The following is a 14,615-nucleotide window of genomic DNA, read 5'->3' as shown; positions in this document are numbered from 1 at the left end:
TAACAGTAATGCTAACAGATCTTTTAAAGCCACACCCCTGTGATGGTCTCACTTGAAGTATCTATTCATATACTCATTCATTCATTCCCTCATTCAACAAATATTGAATGTCTATATGTTAGGCACTATACTTGCTGATAAAGAAACAGGGAGAAACAAAAACAGACATGACTTCTGCTCTGATGGAGTTTGGAGTGTAGTGGGTGAGACAGTAATAAACGAAAGAATCACACAAATAAGGGTGAAATGCAACTGGGATAAGTTCTAGGAAGAAAGGAAGACAGTTCTATGAGAGATATAACAAAGGAAACTGACCTAGCCTAGAGGCTGGTCTAGGAAACGTTCCCTGAGGAAGTGATGCTGGAACTGAAATCTAAGTATTAATTAGAATTAGCCAGGCAGAGTGGATGGAGGTAGGTGGAGACAGTGTTCCAGGAAGAAGAAAAAGAATGTGCAAAGGCCCTGTGCCCAAAAAGGAATGGTAGATTTGGAACTGGAAGCAGGCCAGTGTGGATGGAGCATAGAGCATGAGGAAGAAAGTTATGTGAGCTGGAGATGTAAGTTTGCTCAAGATCTTACAGGATCTTTTAGGCCACATAAATGATTCTTCTTTCTCTTATGGGCCATAGGAAATTATTGGAGAGTTTTATACAAGATCGTAACACAATCATATTTAACTTTTGAAAACATCACTTTGGATGCTGTGTAGAAAATGAGTTGGAAAGAAGCCGGCATATATGTGTAGAGATCAATCTGTTCTAATAGATAAAATGAGAGAGATGGTAACATGGACAAGAGTGGTGGCTGGCAGTGTCATAGGGAAAATGTGGAGGCACTAAGAAACTTTAAAGAGGTAAAATAGATGAACTTAGTGATGATTGGATATGAGGGAGAGGGGTTGCCAAAAATGACTCCTAGGTTTCTGAATAGCATGACTGGATAGTTGTGGGTGCCATTCATTAAAAAGGGGAAACTGGCAGAGACAATAGGTTTGGTCTTGGATTTATTGAATTTGAGCTGTGTTTTAATCATCTCAGTAGAGATATAAATATGAGTTACATACCATAGGCATGGATGAGATTTCCTAGTGAGAGAGTATAGAGTGAGAAGATAAGGCAGCTTTGAAGAACTTCAACATTTATAAGCCAGTTAGAGTAAAATAAGCACCCAAAGGAACTGTAGGAGTTCTCTGAGGTAAGAGAAAAGCAAAGAAAGGAGGCTAACAGAAGAAAGTGTCTCCATAAAGAGAAAGTGGTCAATAATGTCAAATGCTACTGGGAAGTCAAGTAAGATAAGGATTAAAAACATATTTTGGATTTAATAACATGAAAGTCATTGGTGACCTGAGTGAAAGCACTTTCAGGGCAGTGATGAGGCAGAAGTGTGATTGGGGTAGGCTGACAAGTGAACAGAGACAACCCTTTTGAGAAGTTTATTTGGAAGGGAAGAAAAATGAATGATAATTGGAGGGGGTTGTGGAGTTGAGAGGGACATTATTTTAAGATGCAAGAGACGGAAGATGTCATCAAATGGTGGTGAGCCTCTGTAAAGCTCCCCTGGAATTTACAACTAATCAAACAACAATAACTCCACAAAGGACTCCCTGCACAGCAGACAGGCAAGACGAAGAGGCCCACTACTGAATTCACCTAAAGGTGGGCGAATTGCGTAAGCGGGGGAGGAGGGAAGGGAGAAATGCGGAGACGGAGCTGCCTGGGCGCAGGACGCAGACCTAGCTCAGTGCTCCGAGCTCACTTCATCCTGGAACTACCGCAGCTGTGGGAGAGGGAAGAACTCGGACTACTAGGGTTCCGCTTATGGCCCACAGGGCTGAGGGGGCAGCATATAACACGGCTGAACCAAAAGTTCACGGCAGAGACCTCGGAGAAAAGACTGAGGTAAGAAGGTTGAAAACGGTGGTTTAAGCCCTCTCTACCGAGCAGAGAACGGAAGCCTTAGGCACTGAGACTAGCCGCCCCCTCACTACCCTCCCAGAGCTCGCCCTGCCCCCACCTGCCTGGTGCTAGAAGCGGAACAGTAGCAATGTCAGATCAAAAGAACAGAATATATGCTGTTCTGAGAACTGTGGACCGCAGACACAGATTCGCAGCCCAACTAGTTCCGGCAAAGGGGAGGGAGCTGTGGAAGCAGGACCTGCTGTGGTGGTGGTCGCCGCCATTGCTCCGGGCCACCTCTCACAACTCACCCCGCCCCTATCCCCACCTATCTGGGCGGATCCCTGCAGGAGTAAACAGAACTGCTGAAACATACGGGCTCTGAATCTGGTGCAGGAAGAGCTTTGGAAGTTCAAAAGCTCTTCGCATACCCACACGGACACTGTGCCCTGTGACCCAAGCGAACTGTTAACAGAGGAGAAGCCCATCTCCCAGGGAATCCCCCCATTGTGTGAAAAGCCGGAATAGTGCAGAGAAAACATAACACTACCGTGTGAGAGAGAAAAAAAGGCTACAGTCAGAGAGAAAATAAAACATTCTACCAACAAGTACTGGAAAACAAAAGAAAGACCTTTTCCTATCAACCTGTTGTAGAAGCCACTCCTGTAGATGTCTAGGAAGAGAAATAATAAATCAGTAATTGCCATGAATAACCAAGGCAACAAGACAGCTCAGAAAGAAAGTGAAAAGTCTCCAGACAAGGAACTTAAAGATATGGAAATATGTGACTTAAATGACAGAGAATTCAAGATTGCAGTTCTGAAAAAACTCAACGAGATGCAAGAAAACACAGAAAGGCAGCTTAATGAACTGAGAAACACAATCAACGAACAACATGAGCATTTTACGAAAGAGATTGAAATTTTTAAAAAGAACCAAATAGAATTTCTGGAGATTAAGAACTCAATAGAAGAAATTAAGAATGAAATAACCAGCTTAGGTAGTAGAATTGACCAGAAGGAGGAAAGAATCAGTGACATCGAAGATAGAAACCTGGAAATGACACAGATGGAAGAAGAAAGAGACTTGAGACTTAAAAGAAATGAAAGAACTCTACAAGAACTTTCTGACTCCATCAGAAAGAGCAATATAAGAATAATGGGCATACCAGAAGGAGAAGAAAGAGAAGGGAACAGAGACTATATACAAACAAATTGTTGATGAGAACTTCCCAAACTTGTGGACAGAACTGGATCCTCGAATCCAAGAAGCAAATACAACACCTAATTACCTCAATCTCAACAGACCTTCTCCAAGGCACATTGTATTGAAGCTGTCTAAAATCAACGACAAAGAAAGAATCCTCAAGGCAGCCAGGGAAAAGAAGACGGTAACCTACAAAGGAAAGCCCATTAGATTATCATCAGATTTTTCAGCAGAAACTCTACAAGCCAGGAGGGAGTGGAAACAAATATTCAAACTATTGAAAGAGAGAAATTATGAGCCAAGAATAATATATCCAGCAAAGATATCCTTTAGAATGAAGGAGGAATAAAGACCTTTCCAGACATACAGAAGCTGAGGGAATTTTCTAATACACGACCTGCACTACAAGAAATTCTAAAGGAGGCTATTTGACCACCATCAATAGGGACAATTTGTGGCAACCAAAACATAAAAAGGGGGAGAGTAAAGGACTGAACCGGAATATGGGAATGGAGAAAGTAAGCGTGCTGAAGAAAAGGGAATACTCTAAATATCAAACTTTCTTTTACATAAACTTAAGGGTAACCACTCAAAAAAAATCCAGAACTGAAATATATACTGTAATAAAAGAAGAAACATAGGGAAACATCATAGAATACCACCACACAGAAATAATAGACAACAACAAAAAGGCAAAGAAAGAATGGAGACAAAGCCTTACCAAAAAACTAAAGCTAGAATGACAGGAAATCCTCACATATCAATAATCACCCTAAATGTAAATGGACTGAACTCACCAATAAAAAGGCACACAGTAGCAGATTGGATCAAAAAACTAAACCCAACCATATGCTGTCTCCAAGAGACACATCTCAGCTACAAGGACAAGCATAGACTCAAAGTGAAAGGGTGGAAATTGACACTCCAAGCAAAAGGTACGCAGAGAAAATCAGGTGTAGCCATAATGCTATCAGATGAAACAGACTTCAGGGTGAAAAAGATAACAAGAGACAAAGATGGACATTTCATAACGGTAAAGGGGACTAAACAACAAGAAGACATAACACTCGTCAATATTTATGCCCCCAATCCGGGAGAACCGAAATATACCAAGCAACTACTAACAGAACTAAAGGGAGAAATTGACCAAAACACAATTATACTAGGGGACTTAAATACATCATTGACAGCTATGAATAGATCATTCAAACATAAAATAAATAACGAAATAGCAGCCCGAAATGACACATTAGATGAAATGGACATAACTGACATTTATACAGCACTTCATCCTAAAACATCAGACTATACATTCTTTTCTAGTGTACATGAAACATTCTCAAGGATAGACCATATATTGGTACATAAAATCAGTCTCAGAAAATTTAGAAGATTGAAATCATACCAAACATATTCTCTGATCACAAGGCTTTGAAATTGGATATGAACTGCAAAGAAAAAGCAGAAAAAACACAAATACATGGAGACTAAACAACATACTTTTAAAGAACGACTGGGTCAAAGAAGAAATTAGAGGAGAGATCAAAAGATACATAGAAACAAATGAGAATGAAAATACATCCTACCTAAATTTTTGGGATGCAGCAAAAGCAGTTTTAAGAGGGAAATTTATATCATTACAGGCCTATCTCAAGAAACAAGAAAAATCCCAAATAAATAACCTCATGTTACACCTTAATGAACTAGAAAAAGAAGAACAAGTGAAACCCAAGGTCAGCAGAAGAAAGGAAATAACAAAAATCAGAGCAGAACTAAATGAAATAGAGAACAAAAAGACAATAGAAAAAAATTAATGTGACAAAGAGCTGGTTCTTTGAAAAGATTAACAAAATTGACAAACCCTTGGCTAGACTCACTAAGATGTAAAGAGAGAAGACACTAATTAACAAAATCAGAAATGAAAAAGGGGAAGTTATCACGGACACCACAGAAATACAAAGGATCGTCCAAGAATACTATGAAGGACTATATGCCACCAAATTCAATAACCTAGAAGAAATAGACAAGTTCTTAGAAACATATAGCCTTCCAAGGCTGAACCATGAACAACTGGAAAATCTAAACAGACCGATCACCAGTAACGAAATTGAATCAGTCATCCAAAACCTTCCCAAACCACATGGCTTCACTAGTGAATTCTACCAAACCTTCAAAGAGGATCTAATACCAATCCTGCTCAAACTCTTCCAAAAAATTGAAGAAGAGACAGTACTCCCTGACTCATTTTATGAGGCCAACATTACCCTGATACAAAAAACCTGGTAAGGAAAACACACAAAAAGAAAACTACAGACAAATATCTCTGATGAATACAGATGCAAAAATCCTGAACAAAATACTAGCAAATCAAATACAACAATGTATTAAAAAGATTATTCATCACGACCAAGTGGGGTTCATCCCCGGGGCACAAGGATGGTTCAACATCCGCAAATCCATCAATGTGATACATCACATAAACAAAATAAAGGACAAAAACCATATGATTATATCAATTGATGCAGAAAAAGCATTTGACAAGATACAACATCCATTTATGATTAAAACACTTAGTAAAATAGGTATAGAAGGAAAATACCTTAACATAATAAAGGCCATATATGACAAGCCCTCAGATAATCTCATAATCAATGGTGAAAAACTGAAGCCCTTTGCTCTACATTCAGGAACACGACAGGGCTGTCCCCTATCACCTCTGCTTTTCAACATAGTGTTGGAAGTCCTTGCCAGAGCAATGAGGCAAGAGAAAGAAATGAAAGGCATCCAAATTGGGAATGAAGAAGTTAAATTGCACTCTTTGCAGATGACATGATGCTATATATAGAAAACCCTAAAGACTCCACCAACAAGCTATTAGAAACAATCAACGAATACAGTAAAGTTGCTGGCTACAAAATCCACGTACAAAAGTCCATTGCATTCCTATATACTAACAATGAAATCTCAGAAAAAGAAATACAAAAAACAATTCCTTTTGCAATTGCAGCAAAAAGAAAAAATGCCTAGTAATAAACTTAACCAAGGATGTGAAGGACCTATATGCTGAAAACTATAAGACATTTTTGAAAGAAATTGAAGAAGACAAAAAGAAACGGAAAGCCATTCCGTGTTCATGGATTGGAAGAATCAACATAGTTAAAATAGCCATATTACCCAAAGCAATATACAGATTTAATGCAATACTCATCAAAATCCCAATGGCTTTTTTTAAAGAAATAGAACAAAAAATCATCAGATTTGTTTGGAACCACAAAAGACCCCGAATAGCCAAAGCAATCTTAAGGAAAAAGAACAATACTGGAGGTATCACACTCCCTGACTTTACCTTGTACTACAGGGCTACAATAATCAAAACAGCATGGTATTGGCAGAAAAACAGACATATAGACCAATGGAATAGAATTGAGAACCCAGAAATAAAACCACATAAATATGGACAGATAATTTTTGACAAAGAAGCTAAAAACATACAATGGAGGAAAGACTACCTCTTCAATAAATGGTGCTGGGAAAATTGGATAGCCACGTGCAAAAAAATGAAACTGGACTGCTGTCTGTCACCATGTACCAAAATTAATTCAAAATGGATCAAAGACTTAAGCATAAGACCTGACACAATAAACTGCATAGAGGAAAACATAGGTAGTAAACTTACACACCTTGGGTTCAAAGAGCATTTTATGAATTTGACTCCAAAGGCAATAAAAGTAAAAGCTAAAGTAAACGAATGGGACTATATGAAACTTAAAAGCTTCTGCACAGCAAAAGAAACCATCGACAAAATAAAGAGGCAACCAACTGAATGGGAGAAGATTTTTGCAAACAGTGCCCTCGATAAGGGGCTAATATCCAAAATATACAAGGAACTCATGAAACTCAACAACAAAAAACCAAACAACTCAATTGAAAAATGGGCAGAGGACCTGAAGAGACATTTCTCCAAAGAGGACATACAAATGGCAGATAGACATATGGAAAAATGCTCAACATCACTAATCATCAGAGAAATGCAAATAAAAACCACAATGAGATATCACCTCACCCCAGTCAGAATGGCTATAGTCAACAAGACAAATAGTAACAAGTGTTGGAGAGGCTGTGGAGAAAAAGGAACCTTCATACACCGTTGGTGGGAATGCAGACTGGTGCAGCCATTATGGAAGGCAGTGTGGAGGTTCCTCAAAAAAGTACGAATAGAATTACCATATGACCCAGCAATCCCTCTCCTGGGTATCTACCCAAAAAATCTGAAAACATTTATCCATAAAGACACGTGTACTCCAATGTTCATTGCAGCTTTGTTTACGGTGGCCAAGACATGGAAACAACCAAAATGTCCTTTGATAGATGAATGGATAAAGAAGTTGTGGTATATATACACAATGGAATATTATTCGGTGGTAAGAAAAGATGATATAGGAACATTTGTGACAACATGGATGGATCTTGAGACTATAATGCTAAGCGAAACAAGTCAGACAGAAAAAGCAGAGAACCATATGATTTCACTGATATGTGGTATATAAACCAAAAACAACAAAAGAACAAGACAAACAGATGAGAAACAAAAATTCATAGACACAGACAATAGTTTAGTGGTTACCAGAGGGTGGGGGGGGTTGGGAGATGAGGGTAAGGGGGATCAAATATATGGTGATGGAAGGAGAACTGTCTCTGGGTGGTGAACACACAATGGGATTTATAGATGATGTAATACAGAATTGTACACATGAAATCTATGTTTTTTTACTAACAATTGTCACCCCAATAAATTAAAAAAAAAAAAGAGTGGAGAAGATTTGAAGTCGTCATCCTGGACAGTGAAAGGTACTACAGCAATTTAGTACCTGGTAGGTTTATGTAGCACTCTTAAGGACTCTATTGACATTGGTGATTTATAGTGGAGCCGATCCAGTTTGTCACAATGTAGGTAATTGGCTGAGGTGAAATGGAAGAGATGAGGATGTTTAGGAACCAGAAGGTCCAACTGATGGCTGAATCATCAACTCGGAACCTGATGTTCCCCTAGGATGATGGCAGGACTTGCAGTGGGGGTGGGAAAGCCAGTGAGACAGAAACCAAAGTGTTCATTGAGAAAGAGTGTGTATTCAATTCCTAGAACTGCTATAACAAATGGCCACAAACTGCGTTGTTTAAAACAACAGAAATTTATTCTCTAACAGTTCTGGAAGCCAGAAGTCCCAAATTAAGGTGTTGGAAGGGTTGGCTCATTCTAGGGGGCTCTGAGGGAGATCTCTTCCATGTATCTCTACTAGTTTCTGATGGTTGCCAATAATCCTCGGCATTCCTTGGCTTGGCTTGTGGACCTGTCGCTCCAATCTCTGCCTCACATGGCTGTCTTCCCTCTGTGTGTGTTTCTGCATCCAAATTTCTCTCTTCTTATAAAGACACCAGTCAGCCCCCCTCCCCATCCAGTATGACCTCATCTTAACTTGATTTTGTCTACAAAAACCCTGTTTCCAAGTAAGGTCACCTTCACGGGAACTGGGGGTTTGGAGTTCAACATATCTTTTTGGGAGACACAATTCAACCCACTACAGAGGACATAACTAGGAGGTCTGTACATGACAGCAATGAGAAGGAGTGAGTGATGTATTATAATGATGTGAGCCTCAAAAGAGCTGTAGTTTTTGTAGGAGGAAGAAAAAAAGTGGTCTGAAAGTAGCAGTGAGGAGCAAGCAAGACACATGCCCCACCTCCTGACCCTATGGGATGGAAAAGACAACAGCAGCCTCAAGTAAGAAGGCAGCAGGAGAAAGAGAGCCCTCTGGGAAAACTAGGGTTTCTGTTAGTTACAGAGGTTGAGAATGCTGATCAGGGAGCAGCTGGTCTAGAGGGCAGCTGGTGGAGGGCTTGGGGGAGGTAGCAAAAAACTGGAGGGATGAATTGGGTCAAGAACAAAGCAGAGCAGTATGAAAATCAATTTAAGGATAGATGGGAGGCTTACAATCTGGAAGTACACTGATGATTTGAGGAGGTGCGGGGCAGGGTGGCTTTTTTTCTAGTACCTTTGAGAAGTTATCCGTCTCTGGGCCTGGTGGCCAGAAAATCTCTCTCTCAGCCTGGGTTGGAGGCAGCTGCAGGAGCTACAGACTCTGTATACCAGAAGCTCTAGAGTAATGGTGGCCCCAAAGGGGTTACCTCTCTGTACCTTTGCAACCTAGAGTGGGATGGAGTCTAGGGTGAGGTCACTGTGTCAGTTACCTAGGAATGAAGCTAGATTCCTCATATTAGAAATTAGAAGTGAGAGGGTAAGCCCAAGGTGGACTAAAATGTGGACATTTATTTCTGTTGGTTTTGACTGAGAATGTATTAAAATATCTAAGAGGAATCCCCTCAGTTGTAGGTCTTAAAATGGGGCTCTCTAGCTCTCTGACCCATCTGTGCCAACTCACCCAACAGAGCCAAACAATCAAGCAAGCTGCAAATGGTATTTGGTACTCAAATCTAGGCAATTGTCCAGAATCACTAACCTCTTCTGAGAGGAAGTAAAGTGAGCATGAACTCTTATGTTCAAATTCTGTCTCAGCCACAGCTATCTGTGTCACCTTAGACAAGTGATTTAACTTGTCTGTCCCTCACTTTCTTCATCTGGAAAATGGAGACAATAACAGTTTCTACCTCACAGAACTGCTGTCATGGAGGATTAAGTGACTTAATACATATAAATGCTTAGAACAATATCTTGTGCATACTAAGAACTATATAAGTGGTTTTTTTTTATTAGTTTCAGGTGCACAAGACAAAGTAATACTTAGACGTTTATCATTTATATCCCTCACACTGTGAACCTCCCTCCCCCATCCACTATCTCTCTGACATCGCACAGAGCCATTACATTTCCACTGTCTCCACTCCCAATGCTGTACTCCGCCTCTTATAAGTGTATACATACATATATATACATATATATAATATTATAGTTGGCATTCATTATTGTTCAGCTTCAGGTGTACAGTGCAGTGATCAGGTATAAGTGTTTGTTTTTATTGTTATTGATTCACTCTGCCATCCTCCCACCTAATCACTTGATACTACCCTGCTTGCTGAAATCTCCCAGGCTCTGAACCCTAACTTGAATAACTGCTTCTGATCCTTCCCTTATGGGGGCTCTTCCCTGGGTCTGTTTATCACTCAACAAAATAAGCCCAGGTCCTTCAACTGTTCCTCATATGATGTGGCTGCTGGTGTACCAGCCTAGTGACTCACCTTTGGACACTTTGCACTTTGTCATTGTATCCCTGTTTAAATGGGTTGTCCAGAAGGGAGCACAGTGCCCTGTGTGGTATGTGACAAGTGTAGAGAAGGGCAGAACCACCTTTTCTCTTGTTCTAGTTCTATATTTCTATTAATGCAGCCTAAAATCTAATTACCTCTTTTGGCAGCATCATCACTCTGTTGGCTCATATTGACTTCACAATCAAATAAAGGTCTTTTTCACATGTGCTGTTGTTGAACCAGACAGGTCTCTTCTATCCTGTGCTAGAGGACCAAACCAGCTGTAGTTGCTGGCAGTAAGTCAAGTCCAGCAGTGAAAGCCCAGTATCTGAGGGGTTTACTAAAAAAGAAAAGGTGGTCTAGGCAAGCAGTTGGTGCTTGGGGTTCATGGCAGATGCTACGCATTGTCTGCCCAATAATGACTTTCCTCTTCTTTGTTACTTCCAGAATCCCAAATTTGTTCAAAGCAACAATGTGCCCAGCTAAAAGTACTGGATTTCCCAGCTTCCTTTTCAGCTTAGAGTATCCATATGACACAGTTCTAATCAGAGAGATGTAGGTGGATGACACGGGGGAGAGTGTTCCACTCCGAATAAAAAGGCAAAGTCTCTCTAGAAGGTCCTTTGTTCTTAGCCTTCTTGCCCTGTAGCCGTTTCCCCTTCTTCCTGTCTATAATACAGATATGAGGCCTGGAGCTGCAGCAGCTGTCTTGTGAGCATGAGACAAAAAGCAAATAGATGAAAGCCTGCCCTAAGGATGATAAAGATGAAAAGCCAGGGTCTCAATGGCATTGTTGAGCTGCCTTATCAGCTCTGGACCATGCATCCAGGGAATTTTGTTGCATAAGACAAACAAACCTTTACCCATTTAGGCCACTATTGTATAGTTGTCTATTGTTTGTAGCCAAAAGTATACCTAACTAACATAGGGTTACAACATAGGAAAACTGGGGATCCAGATGGAGGGTAAACATGACAGCAGCAATTTAGACATTTAGAAATACCAGTGGGATCAGAGGAGTCCATCAGTACGCCATCAGGCCTCAGCCACAGGGTTGGGGCTCAGGGCCAGGACTCTCTCCCTAGATGGTAGATTAAAAGAGCGTGACTAGGCCTAGGCCTTGACAGGGGGCTCGTGGTCAGGCCAGGTCTCTGACTGCAGGACTCAGACACAGGACATGACACAGATGGCCAGGAATTAGAACTTAACAATAAGGTAGAGGGTCAGTGGAAACTTGAGATCAGACTCCAACTGGTGTCAAAGGGACTATTTGGTGCTGAGTTCCGGTGTGCAGGGTGGGGATATTTCAATCCTTCCTGTCTTAGGACAGGTGTAGTCTGCAGGTGGGAGAAAAATTACTCCAACTATGGAGGTAGGAGGAGAACAGAGGGTGGGGTCTAGGCAGAGCCTGACAAGCTTCAGCTCCAGCTATGTTTTAGCCATCCTGACGTTCTTCTTATAGGTTCTTAGATCCACCCTTAATTCCATGCTCTTGTTCCCATCTTTTGCCCATGACCTTTTAAAATCTGAGAGCTTAATGGAAATTTAACAAATGTGTAACCACATTAGTCTCTTTAAACGGTTCCCACTTTTTCTTCTTCCTAATTGTCAGAATTTCAATGTGGAAAACCTTCCCCTCCTCCCTCTACTTTAAATTGTCTTCCCCACTCCTGCCTTGTTTGAGAGCACTTTATCCCTCTTCCTGGGAAGTCTGGGTCCCCTCAGAAATGACCCACCTCTATCCCCTGGCTTTAGCCTCTGCTGACCTGAGAGTGGGTAGAAAGAAAGGGAAGAAGGCTGGCCAGGAACCACCAGCTCTGGGGAGAAGCAACCCTCTTCCCCACCTGGTTATTTTGCTCCAGGGGTCTGATGAGAGGCCAATGCCTTCCCTTCCCCCATCCCCATTTCTTGTGTATCTTGAGCAACAGAATGAGAGCTTCTTCGGACCACTGGTGTGCTACCATTTCTTTTTTGTGTGCAGCGGGTATTGTGTGGGTAAGTTATTGTTATATTGTGCTCCTGTGATAAATGGACCTTTGTGAGACACTTTCCGCCCTGTGTGTGCTGGGTGAGAGGGAGGGAGTCTTGCCTGAGTGACTTCTCACAGAAAGCTCCAGAGGTGCTCAGAGCTGATAGCCTAGGCCTGGCAGGCTGCTCCTTCATTGGCATTCAAAGGTGTCAATCACTGTGGCCCTGCCAATCAGCTATGAACTAGGTATTCGTAAGCTATTAGCCTTCTTTGTTAAACAGAACACTGAACCCTCCAAGGACTAAACAAAGAATGGCTCTGGAAAGGCAGTTGCTAGGTGGGCAGGGGGCAGTCATGCCAATGTCACGAACTCAAACCCTTTAGTTTCATCTTCCTTCTTCAGGCCCTGTCTCTACTTTATGCCTTACATTTAGGCCAGTCCTAGGTCCTTTCAATTCTACATCTGTCATTTCCCTCCCAAGTGCATTTCTTCTTTCCACCCCTACTGCTGCTGTCTTTGTTCAGCCCTCAACACCTCTCACCTGGACTATTAATCAGTCTTCTAACCAGTTTCCCTGCCTCAGGTCTCCCCCCAACCACCTCTTCAATCCAGTCTCCATCCTGCAACAAAAGTAATCTTCTAAAATTACAAATCTGATTGTGTCATCTCCTGCTGAAAATCTTTCAACCTCTTCTGTGACTCTTAGTATCCATGGGATAGTCCTAACTACTTAGCATGGCACCCAGGGCCTTTCATGATATGCTCCCTGCCAAATCCGTAGCCTCGTTTTTGGCTCCCATTTCACACCTAGTCCCAATGAACTACTTTGTAGGTTTCTGAACATGCCATTCTTGGCTTTGCTTCTGGGCATTTACACATGACATTCCCACTGCCTAGAACACCCTGCACACACCACCTTCTCTCCTATCTGTCTAGCCAAGTCTTACTCATCCGTTAAGACTTCAACTAAATTCCCTCAGCCCAAGATGTGTATTTTACTTATGTCTATATCTCAGATGCCTAGCACAGGGTCTAGAATATAACAGATCCTCAATAGACATTTGCTGAATAAACGAATGAATGAATGCCCCCCAACTCAAGTAGCTGTGTGCAAAATTTTCTCTGAGGGAAGCTGACAGAGTTGATCAGTACCACCCCCACCATGGGAGGAAGATGTCTCTTTCCTCCCATTCATATCCTCCTTATTACACTGGGTTGCAATTCCTTCTTTAAATTGTCGGCCTTCCTAATTCACCTGTGAGCATGTCGAGGGCAGGGCCATGTCTGATCCACCACAGTCTCCTATCTAGTCCCCAGCATAGTGCTTGAAACATAATGAATGAACAGGCCTCCCAAATGCCTGAGAGTTTTGTCCCTGGTCTCATATCCCCATACTCCCTTCCCCACTAGTCCCCACCACCAATGTAGCCAAACTGTCATACACTTAGCTTCACAACCATATAAGGCTCCTTCTCATCCTTGAAACTTTTCACCTGCATTCTTCTTGCTTGGACTTCCCTTCCCACCCACCCACCCAAATCCTGCTATTTCTTTAGGAACCAGCTCAAACTCTCTTTTCCAGGAACTTTTCATGCGTCCAACCCAGCCCACTCTGAGTAGTGCTAATGATGCACACCCATCTCACTTAGCCCTCGGTATCCCCTTATGTCACTCAGAGGAAGACCAAGACTCAGAGAGAGAAAGGAGTCTCTCAAGGGCACACAGCATTGTCAGTGGTAGAACCACTACCTGAACCCAAGCCTCCAGTCCATGAATCCTCCCACTAGACAACATATACGCCTTGTTTCCTCATGTAGACTATAATTTCCTTTAAGACAGTACTGCGTCTTCTACCCCTTAATCTTTCCAGGGCTTTACTGGAGTGTCAAGAAAGCTCTAGAGTCAGGCTGCCTGGGTTTCTGTCTTGGCTTCATTGGTTACTAGCTGTGTGACCTTAGGTAACTTAACCACACCAAATCTCAGCTTCCTATATGTAAATGAAGATAACAGCGGTGTCTACCTCCTAAGATTTTTGTGAAGTTTAAATGAGATAATGGATGTAAAGTACCTAGAGCAGTAACCTAACACCTAGTGTACACTCAATAAAGGCTACTTTCTTTGTTGTTACTATTCTTAGTATTAACAAATCTTTACTGGTAATTGTTGATTAAAAATTACAGTGTGGGAGTTACTGGGAGTGGGAAGGAGTGAGGAAAGGAAGTAAGCAACCGGACCAGTCTGAGATTTGGTGGAATCCAAACAAGGTTAGTGGCGGGGCAGGATG

Source organism: Rhinolophus ferrumequinum, chromosome X, assembly GCF_004115265.2.
Source record: "Rhinolophus ferrumequinum isolate MPI-CBG mRhiFer1 chromosome X, mRhiFer1_v1.p, whole genome shotgun sequence".
Taxonomy (NCBI): domain Eukaryota; kingdom Metazoa; phylum Chordata; class Mammalia; order Chiroptera; family Rhinolophidae; genus Rhinolophus; species Rhinolophus ferrumequinum.
This window is presented reverse-complemented; position numbering follows the sequence as displayed.